Source organism: Cardiocondyla obscurior, linkage group LG08, assembly GCF_019399895.1.
Source record: "Cardiocondyla obscurior isolate alpha-2009 linkage group LG08, Cobs3.1, whole genome shotgun sequence".
Taxonomy (NCBI): domain Eukaryota; kingdom Metazoa; phylum Arthropoda; class Insecta; order Hymenoptera; family Formicidae; genus Cardiocondyla; species Cardiocondyla obscurior.
The window spans coordinates 1,167,155-1,189,519 of NC_091871.1; the positions used below are offsets into that span (position 1 = coordinate 1,167,155).

General features: G+C 45.5%; 2 protein-coding genes across 2 annotated transcripts in view; one reads left to right on the forward strand and one right to left on the reverse strand.

Moving 5' to 3' along the window:
• Positions 1–22,365, reverse strand: part of Ror (tyrosine-protein kinase transmembrane receptor Ror) — a 189,272-nt gene that overhangs the window by 79,349 nt on the left and 87,558 nt on the right. The window lies entirely within an intron of this gene.
• LOC139104841 (uncharacterized) overlaps positions 1–22,365 on the forward strand; it is a 142,519-nt gene that overhangs the window by 66,900 nt on the left and 53,254 nt on the right. Inside the window, exons 6-7 of the mRNA XM_070660553.1 lie at positions 19,896–20,520; positions 20,642–20,685. The gene's annotated coding sequence lies outside the window, so the exon portion shown is untranslated. The remainder of the gene's footprint in view (positions 1–19,895; positions 20,521–20,641; positions 20,686–22,365) is intronic.

A 22,365-nucleotide genomic window follows, 5' to 3' on the forward strand; every position in this document is an offset into this window, starting at 1 on the left:
CAGTTTGCCTCGCGGGAACTTTAATCCTCTTTTTTAAAAACGAATTATTTTTTACCTCGATAATACCTAATATCTTCAAATATTTCAAACATATATAAGTAGATATAAAATTTAATTAACTCGTCCGAATCGTGCCAGACTTTCTTACAATTGCAATATTTATATCTCTTAACTATTCCAAATTATCAGCGAATATATAAAACTTTTAACGCGCGTGAGTTTAACCCTACGTTTATTAACCCTCGTGATTTATTTTAATAAATCCAGACATTATTTATTTGTATAAATCGGAGATATCGAAATGAGAGGGCCAGGTTTCGTGATACGTGCCGGCTTCATCTGGAAACGGAAGAAAGTAATTTCTTAGGACTAATCGGCGGACTTCTCTGGTGCGAAATCGCCGATAAGACCCAGATCGGGACGGGCGGAGGAACGTTGATTGCCTCGCGGAGTTGCTCGGGAGGGAAATAAAAGAGAGAAAGAGGGATTCCTCCTCGCTCCGCATTCGTACGTGACGTCGCACATTCGTGCGTTCGCACACGCACACGCCCCAACTACACGCGGCCTCTCATTCCGGAACGGACGGATTGATCGGCGAAGAGAGGCACACACGCGCACGAACGGTTGAGAATTCAATCCCGGTATTCCCCGATAGATACCTACCGCAGAATTCTTAATCCCGCGCCCGATGGGATCGTTACAACCGGTGGCTGTTCGCCGGCGCGGCCGCGAGGACGTCTTAAAAAAGAAACCGTCGTTTCGTGCTTAATTAACTTGGCGTAATAATGGGTTGTCGATATGCGCGAGCGCCGGCGATCGATGCGACTAATTAAAAAAGTTTCTTATCGGTTTACCCGGTTATTAAGGCGAGGATCCGAGGCCCGTCCGCGGAAATAAGAGTATCGAATTCGCGGATTAATTAAGAGCCCGCGCGACAATAGCGCGATCCGCGAGCGCTCTCGGAAAATATCGCCGGGTGCGTTTCGTAATAATCTGTCGAATCGCGTAACGAGATTTCCCGTCGCAGTGTCAATACGTTTGCGCGATTTGAAATCAGATTCCGTCGGGGCTGACTTTCGCGGACGCGCGACCGATGCACGCTACCGCGCGGGGTCGGGTTGTTATCCGTGATTATAACGGGCACGATAAAACGGGCCGTGTTCTCGTGATGATACCTGCGTATGACGTGCTGCCTGCTCTTCCCCGTGACGTGCAGAATGAGATTAATCGTTTCCCCGCGGTAATTCGATTAAACTGGGCCGCCACGGACGCGCGGCCGTATGCCGCCTGCAAATCATGATTTTCCCGTCATAGTAACTACGCAACGAGCGTCATTCCTCGCGATGAACCGACGTAGGAAACTACGCAGCCATTTGCGGATCATCAATCCCGATTGTCCTACGACGATATATGTATATCCATGGCCCGCTCGTTTAACGACACAATATTGGATGTCGCCGGCGGCCAATAACGACCGGACCGTCGTGATAGCCTCTCGTTGTTTGCTACCTGCGAGACTGGTCCTCGCGACAAAATTTGACTGCAAAATTTGACGATGCATCGATGACCTCCATAAAAAAAAAAAGCGTTTTTTTTTTTACAAAAAAAAATTTATTACGTCGTTTATTTTTTTCATGAAAAAAAGGGTGAAAAAAAATTGTTAAATTACCTAGTCGTTATAAATTTAACAGCGTAATTTAAACTTCAAAGAATTATATTTTTAACGTGCAGGGCAAATTTATTAATTTTTTTTTTTAATTTTATTATCCAGTTTCTCATTTCTAGCGACTATTCCACTCAATTAATTAATAAAGATCCTGAAAATAGATAAGATGCAGAACGTGGTATTATTCCGAGTTTACGCGCGTATCGTATGACATCTCTTGTCGAGGTTGATCGAACGAGGAATTCTTCTCGGGTTTCCCGGCGCTAAGTTTAACACCTTCATCACCCTAAGTCCCGGTAATACCCCGGGAGCTTATTCGAGCCGGGCTCGACTCGAGTGACAGGTCACGCTCGAAAGAGTTCCGAGCGCTTGCGAGCTGAGTTACCTACGGCGAACGAACGAACGCCCGGGCGTTCCAGTTGTAGCGTCGCACTTGACAGGTTAAAATAATTGAAGCCTTCGGAGTACGTAATGGCTGCGCCCCCGAAGACAATTTTTATCGCTTAACGCTCATATATCTCTACTAGAGCGGATCGATAATAAATCTTGCGGCGATTAAGGCGCAGAATATATAAAGCACTAAACAGGAAGGGGAATTTCGCCGTACGCTACCGAAGAATAGAAGGTATTTATTAAATGAGGCGATTTGTATTAACGCGAAGGATTGCATTACAACTAAATATCTTCCTCCGCCTTGGCTCTACCTGATGTCGTGACGTGGATATTCGCGTCGAACCCGAGGGGCATTCCCCTCCGCGTTCCTCGAAAGTACCTCCGCGGAGGCTCATTAGCCAACGCGGGATTACGTTCGCGTTCATTATCGCGTGAATCAGCGCTGCCTTCGGAGTTCGGCGTCGAGCTCGGGGCTTTGCGCGCGAAACGGCAGCTCGTCTGCCGGCGCGGCGACCTGTCAGACGCCGTTATTATCATATTTTCGCTACACCGCGGAACCGCTTGTAATTTCGCGGCGCGCTAATTACAGGAGGACTTGATATTCCCTTTGTAAATCTCGACGTTGCATCTGCCGCGAGCACTCGGCTACGAACGCGCGGCGGCCCCCGCTGTTAATCATTTGATTGGCTTGGCTAAGCGGCGTTCAATTGCCACGAGATATTAATGGAAAACAACTCCCGATAAAACTGCAAGCCTGTAATGCTGCCGCGGTAACACGACTTCGTTGCGGGGGGAAAAAAAAAGCACCATTTTTAGAAGCGAGCAAAGCCATCAATTTGAAACGCTACGCTTAAATCACATTAACGTATTGCGGCGGTCTAAATGTAGAAATAACATTTATCGCTCCGTGGAATTTTAAAGTTTATTTCAACGATACGATAATCAAGCGCCTGCTGAAAATAATTAATCTCTCTTCCCGACCTGCTAGCTGTCAAAATTTTATTTTGCTTTTATTTTAAGTTAAAAACAAAAAAATTAATAATAATAAATACAATTAAATAAAATTAAATGAAATTATTACGCGGTGCCTTTTGGCCAAGACAAAGATATGAGAGGGGAGAGGGGCTTCTCTCTTTTCAAAGGACCTAATATCAGGAATGAATAACACCCGGCGAAACGAAGACCGTGGGGTATCTCGCAAGGGCATAACGCCGATGCGAGAGAGATGAGCTTTATGATGAACGCGGGCTCGTGGGTACGCGAGATTCCATAATTTCGGGGATTCATACAATGCCCTGGGCTACGTCATCCCGCAAGGGCAGCTATACGCGGCGCGTCCCTCCTTCGTCGAGAAGAGCTCCCATACACACGAACGACACGGTGAAGCCCATAAAGGGAACGTCGCCCTTACAATTTATACGCGCAGGGTGTGTCGCGAGGCTATTGCCATCCGTCCTGTACGACTTTTAGATTCTTGGAGCTGATGCAAAATAGATTTCGTGCTAATGAAGACCGTGAAAGTCTAATGGATCCCCCCAATCGCATGCAAATAAGAACTGAACAAAGAATTCAAAGGCGCGAGATACTCTTTAAAAAAAAATTAAAATAATAAATTTAGAAAAATTAATAAAACATCTAAATATCAAACGTAAATATAATTAAATTAAAATAGCAACAGTTTGAGAATTAATTTTTTTTTTTTTTTAAATTTGTAACTCTTTCTCTCTCTCTTTCTCTTCCGTGCTCCTGGATTTACTCTCGACACGGGCTTTGCATCTCGCTCTCCATATCTATTATCTCCATTCTTGCGCGCTCCATACCGATCGGTCGAAAATTTATGATCGCGGTGCGCGCTACAGTGTCGCGGTGATGGCTCTCCGGAGGAACAACGAGGCAATGCCTGGGAGACTAATATTCTACGGACCCGGTATAGGCGAAATTTAATTATCGACCGGAACGTTGGAGGCAGATCTGAGGTTCTCTCTAGGCGAAACTAGATTGGGTGCGAGTGTAGATAGGGGTGCCTAGGCGCTTTGCTCGGGCATCGATTTCTAGGCGCTCCGATGAAACCAGGACTAATTAATTCCCGATGTATTTGTAGCGGCGTTTTCATTAAATTTATACCGGTGCTCATTGATATTGAATTCTTCGCGATCCTGGCATGGCCAATTAACTCTCGGCCGAGAGACTGTTGAAATCATTCATTTCCTGCACCGATTTAGCGTAACAAAATTAGAGCCCGTCGTCGATATTATACAGAAAATCAAGCTGCGTTCCGCTTGCATTAAAATAGATAATTTCCATCGGTGTAAAAAAAAAAATTTAAAAAGGTAAAAAGAACGGGCGTATGCACAAATGCGCTTGCAGCGTTGGCGAGGAAATAAAGAAGAGATAAAAAGTTGGAAGAGAAATGAAAGCGGACGAGATAAAAAAGAAAAATATAAAAAAAAGAATGAAAGAAAGGGAACGTGTAATATCTTGGAATTGCGTTTTCAAAGTTTTAGAATGGGCGAACAATAGCGATATGGTTCGCGAGAGTTACGACAACTTTGCGGCCAGCTTTCACATAGCTATAAACCAGCTGTATGCTAAAATTCCTAAAAGTTATTGTCCGTCTCGCGATCACCGCGCTTATCATAGAGAATCGCGACATCGCTTTCCATTTCGTCATATGAAATTTCATTACTCGCGCGTTATCGCGGTCCATTCAGCGCCGTTTCCGCCTGCTCGATAAACCATCGTTCAAGAATAATCCACGATCGATGACTCTCGGATCGTACGGGGATAAGTTTCTGTCCGACGTCGTAGGAGTCGTGTATCCGCGAACGAATTCGCTTACGCTGGTTCAACTAAACGCGCGGAAGGTTTTCCACCTTTTGCGCCGCGGGAGCGGAATGACCCGCAGATATATGGCACGCGTTATGAAAAGCCGAATGACGCGGGTCTAAAAATTCAATTAACGTCGCGTCGTCCGGAGGCAAGGTACGCGCGCGTGTGCGCCCCCTTTTTTTTTTTTTTTTTTTTTACAGCAGCGTACAACAGACCGTTGTCGGTAAATTGCATTGCCTCCATAAAGAGCCTCGGGGAGTGAAAACGAGCGAAGGCGCAATTTTCGGGAATCGCGGACGCCAGAAGCTCATCGTTGGGCAAACTGACTGACTGATCGATCGATTCAAGGCCCCCCCTTTCCTCCCCCACCGCACAATCGGTCGTCGATTTACCGCCAGTTCATGCAAAGTCGACTTTTGAGTTCTCCAGGTTTTTTTTTTTTTTTTTTTTTTCACCCGGGATGCACTTCACCCCAGGGAAAAAAATTAAAAATAAAACTGCTCGTAAAAACAAAGGGCGGCTCTCCCGGCCGCGCTCGTCATCCTCGTGTGAAATTTCATTTTCAATACGGCGTACAATCCGCTGCAGTATTATGCGTTCAGAATGGATAAAATTTTCATGCCAAGTTCTTTGTGCAAAATGATTCCTTTCTCTTTTTGTTTTGGTTCTTTTTTTTCTTTTTTTTTTCCATCCCGCGAAAATATCGAAACGCGTTTCAAAACCAACGGACATTTTCGCGAATAAAGCTTCAACAAACGTTGAGTTTATTTCCCACTTACCTCCGACAAGATATAAAATTCAGTTTGCTTAATAAAGTTATTAGAACGGAGATTTAATTTTGTATTCTTTAGCATTAAAATTTGACGAACGGGAAATAATCCCGATTTGAATTTCATCGTTCTTATCCGATCGTGTAGAAATACCTTTCGTTTCTGAAGGAGGTTTCTTACCACGAGAGAGAGAAAGCTTTTAAAATGCGGTTACGACACGCGCTTCTTCTTTTTCCGCGCAATTAATTCCCGGCGCGCGGATGTTTCGAATTAATAAGAGATAAGACGTGACTGGCATCAAATCGCCGATATAGTATACGGCGCAATAAAATGTCCACTCTGGAAGTGCTCGCCGAGTCCGACAGGAAGAAAGAAACGGGAGGGGAAAAAAAAAAAAAGAGTGAAACGAGTGACCTCGACAATTATACAAATAACTCCCCGGGCGCGGCGCGGCGCGGCGTAGTAGCTCGCGGAAATTAAAGAGGCGGATTAATCGGCCGTTTAATAGCGTCCGTCTAAGATCGTCACTCCATTAATTTTCGTATAAATCCGATGAATCGGCCGATACGGCTGCGGGTACTAAAAATTTGTACGTGTCGCCGATCCAGTTCTCGAGGCGGCCTCGATCCCGGCCGGTTGAACGGCGTGTACCTCGGCGAAGAAACTGCGTCTCGCTGCCGCGATAAGAACGCGATAAGACCCGGTAGCGGTACGCCTTTTTAAGCGGCCCGATGTACCGACGAAGGTAGAGACCGGTGTTGCGGCAAATCGCGGTAACGATAGAGCGCGAATCTCACGCTTGTAAGTCCGACGTCGATTCATCGGTTAATTATTTCGAAGCTCGCGACGAGAAATAAAAAAACGCGTCGCAAGAGCAGAGGAAAACCTATTACACCACCATGGTGCCGAAATTTCGATTTCTTTCGCGAATTTCTTTTGCCATAGACAGTTTCCCTTGACCTTTCGCATCAGCATCCGAGTCCTCGGGATATTCCCGCGATATCCAACACTTATCGTCTTATCGCGCCAAAACTTTCTTCCTGAAGTGAGACCAATATTGCGAGTTTGGTTTTCTTGCAAAGTGCACTGGGAAAGAGTGAGGAAAAAAAAAGAAGCCGACGTGAATCAATTGAAGGGAGCGAGAAAGGATAATCGATTTACGTAACCCTCTCGTAGAATTCCGTTACTTCGAGACTTTTATTCAGTATCAGCTATTTAGAATATAGATAACTTAATTATATACGTAATTATAAAATATTTGACTCTCTTCGTGTAAAGATCGCACAGTTATCGTTTACGATTTCCGGCACCTGACAATAAAATAAAAAAAAAAGAAAATTAATTTGTTTTCAATTTAAGTCAGTTTGCAAGCGAGAAAAAAAATTTCACTAGCTGCAAATTGCAATTAGCAGCAATGACGATCTCTCTACGGTCTATTAACTCTAATAGTCCGGCAGTAATGAAACCAATAAGAATATAACTGAAACAGGCAGTGATCGTAATGGCGACGAAACGCGAATACCGGAATAAGTAAAATTAAGAAAGCGGAAGAGAGAAGAAATTGCGAGAGAGCCCGAAGAGAAACGATTAAAGGGAACAAAGAGGACGGAAAGGGGGGTTGAAAAGAGACCGAAGGAACGAACGAGGTTACATAGATTTCGAGCGAACGCCTCTACGGTTTTTCCCAGGATACTATCAGCAGTTTCGAGGCGAGTACATCATCCCCTTGGACCCGAGAGTCTCCCGAGGGAGTCTTATCCTAACTTGGCTTTATAAAGGGACGACCCACCGACACGGAGATGTCGGCAGAGAGAAACTGGGTGGTGAGAGGGAGGGGGGAGGGACAGGGGACCAAATACATTCTCTGTACTACGACCTATATCCTGCGGGGAAGCCGCGTCCTGCCTAGATAAGAACTAGCAGGTCGAATTCCCAGGGCCATTCGCTCGATACGGCGGGGCGCAATTCATCGTTTCAATTCGTACCTCCGCTCGTAAATTTTTACAGCGCCGATTTATCATCTCGCCCGGTCTATCTGCTTCTGGCGATGCCTTGTGGTTTAAAGTTCATTCATCCAAGAGATTAGTCTTTCGAATAACGCGACGAAAGTCCCGAAAAGGGACACGACGGATTTTTGTAAAACATAAAAGGCGCGTTGCAAACTGTGATTTTTTTTTTTTTTTTTTTTTTAATATTCTTATTTTCTTAAATTTTTTTTTTTAATCACATCGACGTAATGTCTCTGCCAAATTGGGACAGTTCGACGTTAGATTTTAACGAAATCTAATTACAATCGTCCCGCCGGTCGGCTTTCCCAGGGAAATCAAGTAGTTTAAGCGAGATTCGCATCGTAGCTCCGAAATTATACCCACCCCCGAGTTTTTAATTGAAAGTTTCGTTTCGCGTCGTCAGCATTATGGAACTTCGCGTCGTCGCGTCGCGAGAAGAGACGCGGAAGACGGACAACTCCGCTCATTAGCGACAACGCGAACTACTTTTTCAATTAGACGCATCTCTACGAGCGGCGAGAGGTCGCGGGCTCTCTCCGACTTCGGTCGTAAAGTTCGGCCAAAATTTTCCGGCATTAAAGGCGATAAGAACGCGCGCCGCCTCTGCCGATCTCGGGATTTCATTAGCGCGAGAACTCCGCGCCGGACTCACCTATATTTACGTCGGCGATGAATCTTTATCTACAACCACTGAACTTTCTGCTCCTAATAACCGACTAACTTTCGCATCGTGTTCTTTATCGCCTCACGTTTTTTTTTTTTCTTTTTTTTTTCTTCCCTTCTTCTCATCCTATTCAGCTGTCGTCTGTTCTAGATTAATGATAAATTGATAACTGCCATTATTACACGAAGCTGATAATGACAGTTTTATTACATTGTTCTAAAAAATAAAAATAAATTATATTTTAATCAGTAACTCGATAATATCCTCGACATCGTGTACGAGCGATCTGCTTTAATTCGCAGAACGAACTTCGATACTGCACCACCACTTGCATTGACGCTCAACTGATAATTATCCAAACTTATTACGCTCAGGCTATAATTATCCGCGCAGGCATCGGCGCAACACTATCGTTTTCCTGCCTTTTTTCATTCCCGCCTCATGATATCGTATACTTTGTGTACCCGTAATAATGATCCTATACGAGTATCGCTTTGACAAGCACAGTCTTACTGTAATATACACTCGCTGGAACTTTTGTACTCTCTTTCTCTAGCTTTCTCTCTTTCTTTTTCCTCTCTCTCTCTCTCTCGCGCCCTTCGCCCTTTGTATCTAGAGAACAAACAACGAGGGAGGACGACGTACACGAATCGCCGACAGTTGTAATTCTATTGTGGACGTGCCCCGCGCACGGCCACGTCGTCTCGCAACGTGAATTTCCCAGCCACGTTCGCCGCCGTTGCCGACGAGGTGCGGAGCCGGTTAGCGGATACTCGTAGTTACCGCCTAATGAGTGAACCTATCCCTTTACGTGGCGCGCATTTAAAAGCGATCGCGGCCGGCCCGCCTGGATCTCGCGCCGCGCAAAAACCAAACCGCGTTTAGGATACATTCACAACGAGGGTAGGCAGGCTCCCCGCGCCGGTTCCGCGGCGGACACCGCCGCAAATAATTCACGATGCTTTTACGAATTTCCGGATCCGGCGGTTCGCAGGTGAATGGCAAATGCACGGGGCGTTGATAACGATTTACGACCCGTGGCCGATCCCCGTAACGCATGATTTTTAGGACGCGCGAAGATTTTGAGGAAATATTCTTTCTTAGGAAGAAAAAATAAAAGAAAAAAAAAGAAAAAAAAAAGTACTAATGTTCTCTTTTGTGCTTTTTTTTTTTGTGTGTAAAAAAGAAAGTTTTTTACAAAAAGACTACATTCGACACGGTATTGTCTTGAGTGCGATAATGGAAAGGTAGGCATTTTTCTTAAGTAATGATCTTCTAGTCAGGATGAATAATGCACGACCGTTGAAGAATGTTTTACGTAAGCGCCCGTTTGAACGGGGTTTAACGCATACACACGTGTCTTAACTGGCAGTAATACTTACGGCGAATTTAATTCTAGTTCTCTCTAGTTTACCCTTTCTTTCCTTCTAGGCGAGGTGCTGAAATAATTAGGAATAATTGCGTCTCGAGAGTGAAGAGAGAGAGAAGCCGGTCTTTTACTCGCGAAATGCCCTTCTTAAGTGAAATAAATGCTCGCTGCCAATTACGCTTCGAGCCGCCTCGTCATTCTCCTTTTTTATCGTCTCAAAATTATTATCTTTAAAACGTTTTATCTATGTCTTTAATATGCAGTCCGTAGCCTTATAAAAATTACTTTTTCATTCATATAAAAATACCAAGACGCGCGTAACAAGTGGACGCATTATAATAAATGCCTTATAAATTTTCCCGACTGAATACATTAATTTCTTTCGCCGGCGCAAGTCGACTTTCAATATCATCCCCGGAATATACGCGCGAGGCGAATTTAATCTAGCTACATTATTACCGCGAAAGAAGAATCCGACTTTCAGATGCGTAACATAGTTGCGAGAAATCGAATTTTTATATCTTTCGTATTTTTCTCCATCTCTCGCCACCGTCGGCAATTTTCATGGAAAAATTCTGTCACCCAAAAGGGTTAATGCCGGATGTAATTTTCTTTTCCGTTCCCGGGAGATTCTAGGGAAACCTTAATTCATGTGCGAAAACGTTGAGCGCGAAACGAATGTCGCGGACGTAAGGCACGTACGTAAGACATGTAAACTCGCACATCTTCCATCGATCGCGGGCTCTTGAACCGAAACAAAAGGGAAAGTCCCGGATGCCGCGGGAAGTCGCGGGGAGAAAAAAAAATAATATACGCGGCAAAATTCGCCGCAGCGATACCGATCGCAACGCCGTAGTAAAATTCTAAAATTCTCAAAATTTAAATCCCGATTCGAGGCGGAGAGTGGAAAAGTGGCTGGCCGCATTTTACGGTAAAAGTCGTCGCGATCGCGGCAAAACCGTTTGCGCAAGCACGCCGTTGTTAACATGCAAATGCATGAAGGTGCGAATAGATAACGCGCGCTGCGCGCCCAGCAACCCGTAAGAGTCCCGTCGTTCCGAACAATGTAACACGCGGTAACAATAAACAACGCTCTTAATGTTACGCCGCGATCCGCGCTTCGAAGCGAAAGCGCGACATACGAAAATGGAATGGGAATGGTAAAATACTGGTGCCGCGATACGTATAGCTTAGGCGGGCTTATAAAAGGGGAAAGACCGTAGTGGCCGGGGGAAATCCAGCGCGGTGCATAAACTTTCCGACTTGCATAGCGGCGACGTCAGCCCCGCTACACGCATACCGCACACACGCACGCGAACGCACGCACACACGCACGGTGGCTTAGACATACTAGATAAATTTTTCGACCGCGGATACCTGCGGTGTATGTCCTGGCGATTTTACACGGTGTTTGTAACTTTCACGCGATAAAAAATAATTAAAAAAAAAAGAAGAAATGTTTACCGACGATAAAAAATTGCATACGTTAACGGAGTTCTGATTCTCGATCGTTTACCTAACTACCAGAGCCGTTGAATTTCATCGAGTTTATCAAATCAATCGAACGTTTAATATAATTTATTCAGATCTTAATTTAATTAACGAAAAATTTTTTTTTTTTTTTTTGCTACTATCGTTTCCCTGGGAATTTTTGTCGAATAACAGGGAACTTCTCTCCGGGACTAATCGTAAGTCATCTCAGTGTGTGGCCGATCGTTCGCGCGAGCTTTTTCATTCGCGGAGAGGAAGTCTTTTAACCCGTTCGATGCCTGGGCGCGAGCATTACAGCCGCCGCGATTATTCAGACGCGAGGCTCGTGTATACGCGCAACGGGAAGCAGTCCGTGAAATTATACCGCGCGTAAGTTTCATCCCCGTTAAGAGCCGGACGATCGCGTTTCAGCCGCTGTAAACGTCAGCACTCATTAAAACAAGGCGCCAGGCCGCGGGAGTATATCGATTGGTAGAAATACAGGCGGCTACGCTTCGCAGAGCGTTATGCCGGGATCCTGTGGGAAACCGATTCGCCGGAAGTTTATTTGGTAATATCTACAAGCTTAGAGGTATTGGAAATTCGTCGGACAAAATTCGCGCGCCGCGGCTCGAAAACGTCGATTCGCGAGCGCCGGGCCCGTAATTTCACGAACACGAGGAGCGATTTTGTGCGCGGAACAACGCGGCACAACTCTCGGTAATTAATCACGGACGTGGATTAATGTTTCCTAAAGGTGGAAAATGAATTTTGAATATTCTTCGCCGTGCGCGCGTAGCTCGCTGCAGAGTCGATGATACTTGAGTTATTCCATCCTCGTTCATTGCGAAGAGATAGGTTATTTCGAAATAGATTAAAAAAAAAAGAAAAAAAAACAAGAGAGAGAAAGAGAGAGAAAGCGAGAAGCAAAGTCGCGCAAAAATTCCCGAATCGTAATCCCGGGGCGTAAACGTCGAGAGTGGCGCATCATCCGACGTTCTCGCTGTTAATATTTATGGATGAAATATACGCCGAGTGATATCCGCGGGTTCGGGCTTCCCTCGAGCCCCCTTTAAAGACACGTTAAGAGCCTTTTAATGCCTCTCGCTCGCGCATCGCATCATTGTAGCCGTGCTATATGCGGTTCTACACGCAGCGCTGCGCGGGTGGACACGTAACACCCCCGACGTAATAACATAATGGTGTGTTACGGGTATTACGCAGATTACGCAGTTTCCGTTCAGTCACGCACGTCGAATCCAAATTGGGGAGGGTAAACGAGGGGGGGGAGAGAGGCCGGAGGGGCCCCACGCCTCTTGTTCGCCCTGTGTTTATGGGGGGGGGGGGGAAGGGGGGAAATGCGAGGGAAGAGATCAACGATACAAGGACAGGCCGTCGAGACAGCCATTAACAGATTAATGATGCCGCTAAGGCCATTATCCTATTATTTCGCGGGTGAAAATAAAAACTACTTTTTTTTTCGGGCGATAAAAAAATAAAAGAATCTGAAAGTGCCGGGTCTATTCGGCAAATGATCGTCTACGAAAGTCTGCCCGGGGAATAATAATAAAACCGCGGAATAATTTTAGCCGTCCAATCCGTCCTTCGTGATAAAATATATTAATAACTGGAAAGCTCGAAAGTATCTCGAAGAGTTTTCTACATATATTAAAGTCCTTTAAAGATAATGTTTCGTTTCTATTTCGCGAAAAATACGCACGGTCAAGAACGATAAGGCGGGGCGTCGAGGGCCGCGTTATAAACGTTATTCCTGACCGGAGAGATATTTCCTCTCGATGCGAGGATGCGGCGTCATCCGTCTTCTCCGGGACGCGCATCTTATTTCGTACGTGCCTTCCGCCGAGATGCCGTCACATCTCTTTCGCTTCTCAGCCCTCAACGTGCCCATTTTTTACGCCCTCTTACCGGGAAAGATCGGAGGACGCGAGCTCGTCCTCGAGATCACGATGAATCGCGACTGTCAGCCTGCAAATTGTGACATAACACCGCCCTCAAGATCTCGCGCCGTCTCTGGGGGTAGGGGGAGAAGAGGACGTCGGATGCTGGGAGCGCCGGGAGAAAACGGGGCGAGGACTTTGGCGATGGTGGATGGGTCGGAAAATGAAATTCCGCGGAGAGACGGCTAGGCAAATTCCATTCACTTATGTGCGAGCACACACGGCGCATGTACGTTAAAGTCTTGCGAGATGGAAACAGAAAGTGCGAGAAGGAAAGAGAGAGAGAGAAACAGACGGATAGGCGAAGACAACCCCCGCGCGGGTTTACGTGCCTGGCGCCGGCATCCAGCCGAATTTACAAAGGGAATAAACTACTCCCGGACCGCCGGAGCTAATATCGTCGCGAACGGCTTAGGATTCCTCCCAGATGCGTCTTCCCGCGGCCGAAGCTGTTAATCGCGACATATCGCCGATGTCGCGTGAGCTTTAATCGCGGCGAACGTCGCGAGAAATGCAGTAAGACGGATAATGCCCGCTCGCGCGCCCCGTGAAATAGTTACCGTGCAAAAGTGTTACGGGAACAGGACTCGGAACTAAGGGAGTTGTAATTTATTCTCTCGCATAATTAGAGAAATCCCGCGGTAGGGATAAACGCGAAAACACCCGTTCGCATCCCAAAAGAGAGCGGCGATATTTTCACATTACGCGCCTCATTATAAATCTCACGAGAATTTTCGGTGCCGTCGACGGGAAATATTATCATTGCGTCTCTTTAAAATAAAAACTGGGAGAGCTTTTTCCCCATCGTCGCGAGCGTACGCTCGCAAATATCTTATCCGCTTACACGAAATTACGTTTGTTAATTAATAGTATATTAAGCAATTGCTTAATAAAATTTCGCGTACCTCGGTGCGCGCGGGCGGATAATTAAAACGAAGGGATTTATATCGGCCGGCGAGTAGCTTCGAGTGAAAATAAACCGTCGCGGAACGGAGCGGAAGCTGTTGCCGTCTTTAGCTATCGGCTAATTAGTCGCGGGCAAACCTCGCGAGGGCGATCCCTTCCGGAGAGGAGAAACAAAGGCAGGCCGAGAGGTGCTCTCACGTTTTGCTCCTCGTGCTGTCGTGCCACGTGCGCCGTGTATACACCAACACACGTGCGGACGCGTCGTAGTCGCGAGCGTGGATGTCGTGCGGCGGCTCGGAGTGGAGAGAAAAAAAAAAAAATAAGAAAAGAAAAAAAAAATCGAAGGAACGAGAGGCGAGAGCGAATGCCGAGGGTCAACCCGAGTCGGAATAACGGAAGACAACTTTCCGATGCAGTCGTTTCTCCGGCGAGACTCGCGCGCCCGCACGTACGCGATTACGTATGCGCGCGGGAAAACGTAACAAGTAACACGTTTCTCGCGGCGGTTTCCCCATCCCCTTTCTTCACTTCCCCCTCGTCAGCAATTGCGCTATCATCGATCGGCAGCCGCGAGGTAATTCTTCCGCGTAAATAAAACCAGGAAGTACGCGCATTTCCACTTAGCGCGAGCCATCACTGGATATTATCGTTATTTGTTACTAGTTTCATTTCATTATTCACGATGTTACGTCGAACGAGGCAGTAATGAAATGACAAAGGGACCCGTAATGACAATGTACCGCGGTCAAGTCGTAACGTCGTACCTTTCAACTGAGGATTGAAAATAAAGACGAGAGATCGGCGTTGGCGTTGTTCCCCGCGAAGAGAGCATCTGACCGCTTACCTGAAAAAAGAAAAGTAAAAAAAAATTAGAGAAAAATTTTCATCGGTCAGTTTCTTTTCCGGAGGAAACGGTGAAATAAAGAACGGGAAGACACTTCGTTAATGAAAGAAGCCGAGGGAGGGACGAGCCCTCTGAGTGCTCGAAGTGCGCTACTCTAAGCTTCTCGGTATTAAGTATATACCGAAGAGAGCTCGGTCAGAAAGAGAGAAGGCGAGAGTTAAGAACTCCGAGCGGATTTTCTTAGGATCTCGGGGGGGTGGAGAACGAAAGTGCGCGAGGTTGTGCGACGTTCCGATTGCCATTTCGGTTTCCGACGAAATGTTATCGACAATATTTGCAGTATAGCTGCGTTCACTTTTTCCTCTTTTTTTTCCCTTTTTATTTTTTTCTTCCTTTTTTTTTTTTTTACGCGCGAAGAAGCCTTGCGGTTAAGGTATTCTACTGTAACTGAAGTCGTCCTCCCACCTTGAAATAAGTATATCGAGTGTCATTTGCATTTCAATCCCGCGAATTGCGGATTCGCAATTTTGATGCTGCGAAACATCCCTGTAAAATCTCAGCGAATTTCGTGAGTTTGCGCGGTCGTACCGCGGAGACGAAACTTTAATACCCCATTTTACTTAAATTATATCATCTACAGTAAATTCCAGATGGGGAGGGAAAAGATGCTCATCCAGGATCGTAACCCGCCGGACATTCGCGCGGAAGTGCGCGACTCCGTAAAATCTTCGCGTAAACTTGAAACACGCGCGTAAAAATCAGGAGGCCAATTTCCGTGGAATGTTATACTTTATGGATTCCCGGCGCCCGAATTACCGCCCCGCCATAACTGTAAACTGTGTCTGATAAATGAAACTTTTTTAATTACTCGCCGGCGCTTCATTTGTTGAGAGCGCAATTTTATTCGCGAGGAAATTTACGAAATTAAAACCCTTCGGGGTCTCTCCCTTTCTTCCGTATTTCGCGAGGAAGGGCGTATATGCGCGCGGAAAGTAAACCTGATTTTTCCGGATATATCGAAAGGGGTCAAGATCGCCGATCCCGGGGATGAATCACGCCTTCGGATTCAACATTGTTTTCAATCGCGCGAATGAGGAGAGCGAAGCGGAAGGAGTAGGAGACGCTGGAAATAAAGTTCGCCGGCGTAGCGCACACGTTTAACATCGGACCATATTGTTTGCTCGGTCTCCCACGCTCGCCGACGATGGAAGCCGTGGAAATAGCTCGGACCGAAGGTACGAACCACCTTCTCAAAAGGTTCGATTTTATTGCGCGAGGTATCGAATTTCGCAGCAGCCGAAACGAGTCCAACGAAAAAGGAAAAAAAAAAAAAAAAGAGAAAAAGAAAAAACTCCCGGGCGAAAAAAGGTGAAGCGGGTGCAATCGCCAGTGTCGCATATGACATTCGGTCCTCTTTCGATACATTTTGCCCTGTGGCCTCCGATTTCCGATTCTGCCCTCTCGATTTCTCTCGCCCCGCTCGCTATCGATCTATCCCTATCTTTTTTCTATACCGAGAAGCGGCGAAGGTCGTTTGCACTCACACCGGATGGCAAATTGGACGAGGAATTTCATTTTACCGGATGAGAGGCCTCCCACGCCCGGAAAGGCAGGAAAGGTTTCCGGAAGAATGCAATATTCCCGCGACCAGGAAGACAAAGAATGTCATCTGCACATGAAAGTGGATACCCAAATGAAATTCAATATGGCAACGTGGAAGATCATCTTACCTTCTTTACGCGTGGCTCGCTGCCCGCTTCATCTCGGCTCCCGGTCTCGCAACGAAAATGCAATTTTTTACCCCCGGCGTAACACACCGACGCGTCGGCTCGGTTTGGTTAGGTCAGCGGCATGGTTGCCTGTTGCGCCAAATTTCACGAAGAAAGGTACAAAAGCGAAAGTGAAAGCAAACTCCAACTTGAGATGTTAAAACTTCTTTTTTCTTTTTAATAAAAAAAAAAAAATATTAAAATAAGACTAAGACCAAAAAAAGGACTATTTTCGTACCCAAGTTCGACCGCGCGCGAATCCGACTCGTGGAACCACCGAGAGGTTCAAAGACTCGTCGGCGTTGTGAATATTTAATCGCGCGATCGTGAAGTTCCGGATCTCGCGACGCGAGTATCAGAGACCGATTTATTGAATAAGGGGGGGAGGAAGGGGGAAAGGATAATCTTTCTTGCCGATGCGCGCCATTATCCCAGGTAAATTGGTATCCATTGTTTGTTGATGGGACTGCTAATTACCAGGCGCCGCGCGCGCACTTGACGTCCTAAAGGGCGCGGGGATTAAGTAGATCGGTAGGTATTAGTCTGCGGTCGCCGGTAAATGCGCACTGTCTGCTACAGACCGCTCCTTCCAATAACTTTCCTTAATGCGCCTCTATCCGCGCGTGTATCGGAATACCAAGATTAATACTCCCACGTATGCCCGCTGCGAGCTACAGGCATCGCCTCCGCCGGGGGAGGATTTTCGGCGATTATACGCGTCACTCGTCATTTAAGCCCCCCGTAACGATTTTAACGATCGCGCGCGGAAAGTCCGTCGCTTAAACAATCCCGATTAAAACCGAATTAATCCCGTAAAGTAAATTATTTCAACATTATAATACATATTTAATTAAAAACAGCGGGGAGGGGGGAAAGAGGGGTGGAAAAAGGGACAAATCCTCTTGTTACGCAACGCGGTATTTAATACCGGCGATTGTTAGAACAAAAATGTAATTTGCTCCAAATACTAAATTAAAGCCGTGCCCCGTGTGATCAATTTTAATCGAAAATTAGCTCCGATAATGAAAACTGAACTTCTATATTAATCAACAAAGAGGTTTTAATTTTAAAAGCGACTAAATTCCCTCTGCAATACGCGTCCCTCTCTCTCTCTCTCTCTCTCTCTCTTTTATCTTCGCTCGCGCATTTCGATAAAATCTGCATTTTAAATACAACTTTTAAATTTCGTTTCAGAGTTCACGATCCTTTCGGTCCACGCGTTATTCGCTACGTCCGCCGAAGGTTAATAAATGAAATTTGTTTATGATATCCAAACTACATTAATCCGATATACATTATATGTTTTACATGTAAATGATTGTCGCGCCGGGATACGCGGCGTACACGTTCGTTTGCTGTCGGCGAAATGAGGGTGCGAAAGAGAGCGACTATTAGGATCGCCGCGCTAATTACTATTATTCGGGACGAGCGCCGGCTCGCCGGATGAGACGGCGGCATTCACATTGGGACAGTCAATAGGCCCAATAACGAGCTCTGTCCCTGAATGGACACGGAGCTTTCAGCCGCTGCGGCGTCGTGATATCTGTGGGACCGAGCGCACGCGGTAATGGATTCCCCGGAAGGGCTGAAATTAATTATAGAACGTTGTAGCTATTACAAAGGGAGTGCACGGGTGCTGGAAGCTGAAGTGGAGTGAGCACGGGCTGAGGAGGAAGGCGAGCCTTGTTACTCGCAGGTCGCAATGCGAATTTACACGTTTATACATCCGTTACGGAGTTTGTCAGGCGGCATTGAACATTATTGATATCGCCCGGGCTGACGAGTAATTCAATTTCGGGTATGTCAAGTCACAAAGATTTTACCGGCGAAATACCGCATCTGCATCCGTCGTCAAAGGATTATACCCGCGAATATCGGGGAGAAAGAAATTGTTAAGCGAGTTAAGCCCGGGATATTACATTGTTATTTGTCGCCGTTTAACGGCCGCTTATGGAATACGATATATAACCCGTACGTGCAATTAATTATTATGTCAAAGAAGATACCACGGGCGGAATTAAAATATCAGATTAAAAAAACAGCGAGTCGTTGTAAATGAAAACGCGGCGCGATATAATATTTTCAAACGGGGATTAATTAACGAGAGAGCGTTATGGCAAATTTTTATGACAGGCGGAATTAAAGCAAGAGTATCCGAAGCGTATCTTCGGATCGTAAAATCGTAGCGCGGCGCAGTTTCGCGATTAAAGGAACACCGTGGAATTATGGCCGTTGCTTTTCGTGAATTAAATCAACCGCGTACGTGCCTCGTATCGAAAGCTCGGCCAATTTTACTCCGACAGCAGGTGTACGGGCGTAGGCAGAGGTTTATGCAAGAGAAATGAACGGCACTTCCGCGCGAGCGTCCAATTCTACGAGACTGCATTCAATGCGCAATACTTTCGCATAGTGCATAAGGCGCGCGATTTATGACAACAAGCACCCGCGTCCCGGCCGATATTTCCAGCTTCTTTATGTGCCCGAGAGATGAACGTGCGAGCACACCGTCGCATAAACTAATTACGAAAGAGCGCAGCAGCGCGTGTCACGTATCGAACATCTAATTTACTTTTCTGTAATCTTATAATACATTGAAAAGTTATGATTTCACTCCATCTTCCATTTGACATATAAAAATGATTGAGATGTCTCAAATCGTTCCTCGGAAAAAAGTTATATATGTATTATATCTCGTCATATATATTTTATATAGATATATTTTTTTTTATCAGATATACAGGGTGCTTGGTATAAGATTTAGCTCCCGAAAACTGAGTAGAAACTGACTACGATGTAAAGCGGGGGTCCTTTTAATTCTTTGGTCGATCCGAAATATTATATTACAACTAAAAACGGGCAGGTAGCCGGGGGGGGAAGGAGGGGGATAGGCAAGCGCGAGCGTACGTGCTTCGCGCTAGGTATTTTCCCCCACTACTCCCACTCTCGCTTTGTCCTTCTCCAGCGGTCGCACGAAGCACACGTACTCACTACGCACTGTACCGCAGCCACGTGTGTCCGTGTCGGAAGTAATACTCATTTGCGTATTGCGTGCAACGAAAATCGCCCGGTACGGGAACTATCTTATCCTCCCCATTCTCTGTGTGAGGAGAGCACGTGTGAGTATATCTCCTTTCCGTAAAGCGAGTTATATCCTTACGCGTTCGTCTCTCCGAAATGATCTTTTTATCTCATATGTGTTGCGTGGACTTGCGCAGTTTTAACTCATTATCCGGGCTTTCTGTTTGCAGATAACCAGGAGGAAACTAGCGAGGACAAAGTTTAAGCGGTCTAACAATAAGAGGAAGCTGGTCACTCAGACGGGAGGGCTACCTGATATTCTGAGAGGAGGAGGAGGCCTCGGAAAGGCATCGTGCATCGACGGAGCAACCCCAGAGGTAAGAATCACTTTTGTGAAATACAAATCTAATAGCTTATCGTCATGGAAAAATTTATTTTTAGTTATTTAATTGATATACCGTTTAGAAGCGCGTGCATTCTTCTTTAAAGATTAAATAGCATCTCTACAATTAAATTAAATTTTTTTTTTGTTACAGATCAGCGCAGCTGCACCCACCGTCGTCTACAAAAGTGTCGTTACCGCCGATATTATTAATTATACGGACCGCAGCCGGTTCGTCGGTCGTTCCGGGAGTTCGTTAAGTATTCGGACGTAATTTTCTTTTTGCACAGCTTTATTCTAAACGCGAGTGTCGGACAGAAACGCGCAAAAGTGATCGGTAATTTTCGCAATTGTAAAATCACGGTCGGGGTGTTCGCGAGTGACTTGTGCGCGGAAGGATGACTCGGCACGTCCCATCTGAGAGGAGGAGCAGGCCCGGGACGGGCATCCTGCATCAGCGGAGCAACTTTTAGGTGAGCATGAATTTTTTTAATAAAATCTTTATTAGAAAAAAAAAACTTTACCCTTTTTTTTAAATCTTATTAACTAATATTCTGGCATATCTACATTAATAATTTCCTTTTTATGTTACAGTCACCGGCAGAATTCTTCAACTCCGCTGAAGCTCATGCAGATTGGTAAGTCGCATGATTTTTTTTCGTAGTTTGTAATTGAGTATCTTGAACTGGCAACACGTCGTCGACCATAGATCACTCAATTGTAATTATTATTTAGAAAATATTATAATTAACTAGTGTCCTCAATTATAATAACGCGCACAAATTGGGATTAATAAAAATTTGAAAACGATGTTCGTAAGCAAAAAGAAAAGACAAAACAAAAAAAAAGGAAAAAACCGCCAGACAAGAATAGAAAAGAAAAGGAGGACAAGCGTGGAGGTTCGCGTATACGTTCGTTTGTTGTTTCCCTCTGCACTTTTATTCGGTTTCGTTCGCTCCAGCTTTTCGGTCGCGTCGCGGAGCTTTGTTTTATTGCGGCACGGGCCCCGAGCCGTTTCGCGGAAAAGGGGGTGGGAAAACGGGGAGACACTGCAGGGGAAGAAAAGGGGTTGAAAGAAAGACACGGCACTGCTTAACCAAATTGCGCGGAATAAAATTTGCATTTTATTGCGCCGCGATTCCTGAACGCGAGTTCCCACGTCCGCGGACTGGAAAACTTTCCGCGATCGAGGCTATCGTTCAGGGGTGGTAATTCCACGATTTCTTTCCGCGGTATGGACACGACGTCGCCATTTGATCCGCTGGTCAGTTCCCACGGTGAGCTGGTCAATAAAAATTCATACGCGTGTCCGATCTCTCGGCTAACATTGATATACCCGCGGGATTAAAAAAAAAAAGAAAAAAAAAATTAGACTGGTAATGTTTTAATTTTCATATTCAAATTATGCGATCGGACAAATTTTCAGCGGTCCTGTATACGTTTGTTAAGAGCATAAGCCTGCAATAAGCGAATTTAAAGATAAAGCGCGTGATTAAAAGTTAAAAAAAAATTATAGAAATAAATTCTTTCGTAAATTGCAGGTGATTTTTATTAAGTGATCAATATACAATATAAGATCGCGAAACAAATCCTACGGAATACAATCGAAAAGTGGAATCTCTTATCGGTTCGATGCGAGACGAATCGCGAGGTTTTCGAGATTTCTCGTTCCATACACCTTTGATCGATGTTGACTTTGATATCGCGCTTCCCACTTTATGCAAACCCGGAGATATTCGTTCCGAGTAACGCAATGAGCGCAGCTGCAGTCGTAAGATGAATATTTCTTTTTACCAAATGGCGTTCTGATAAGAAAATTCGTTTTCCACATCGGCGACGTGAGGGCGAAGCTGGGGGGAGGGCGAAAGGGTGGCGGTGAAAAAGGAAAAGGGTACGAGAAACGGGACAATGCGAAAAGAGATAGGTGAAATAGAAGAGGGAAGAGGGACATCCGATTCGATATTCTATCGAGATAGCCGGCATTTTTCAGTGTGCCGATGGTCACGGGTATTTTTCGAAGCAATGGGCTCCCCGGCACCGACATATATCTGTAACAGGGTGTTCCCAAAGAGCACCGTCGCTCCCGAAAATCGAGTAGAAAATTAGAATCCAAGACGTAAAGTCATATATAATCGTATAAAACTATCGATCGTTATCGAGCGAAGAATTAAATCGTTTATAGACGAACGAGCGCTAAGAAAGTGGCGGAAATAATTTTTTTAATATTACCGCTAGAAGATTCATGATCAGAAATGTACGAGATAAAACCGAAAAAAAAAATTGTTTTAATTAGAATACTCGAAATATTAAATCGGCAG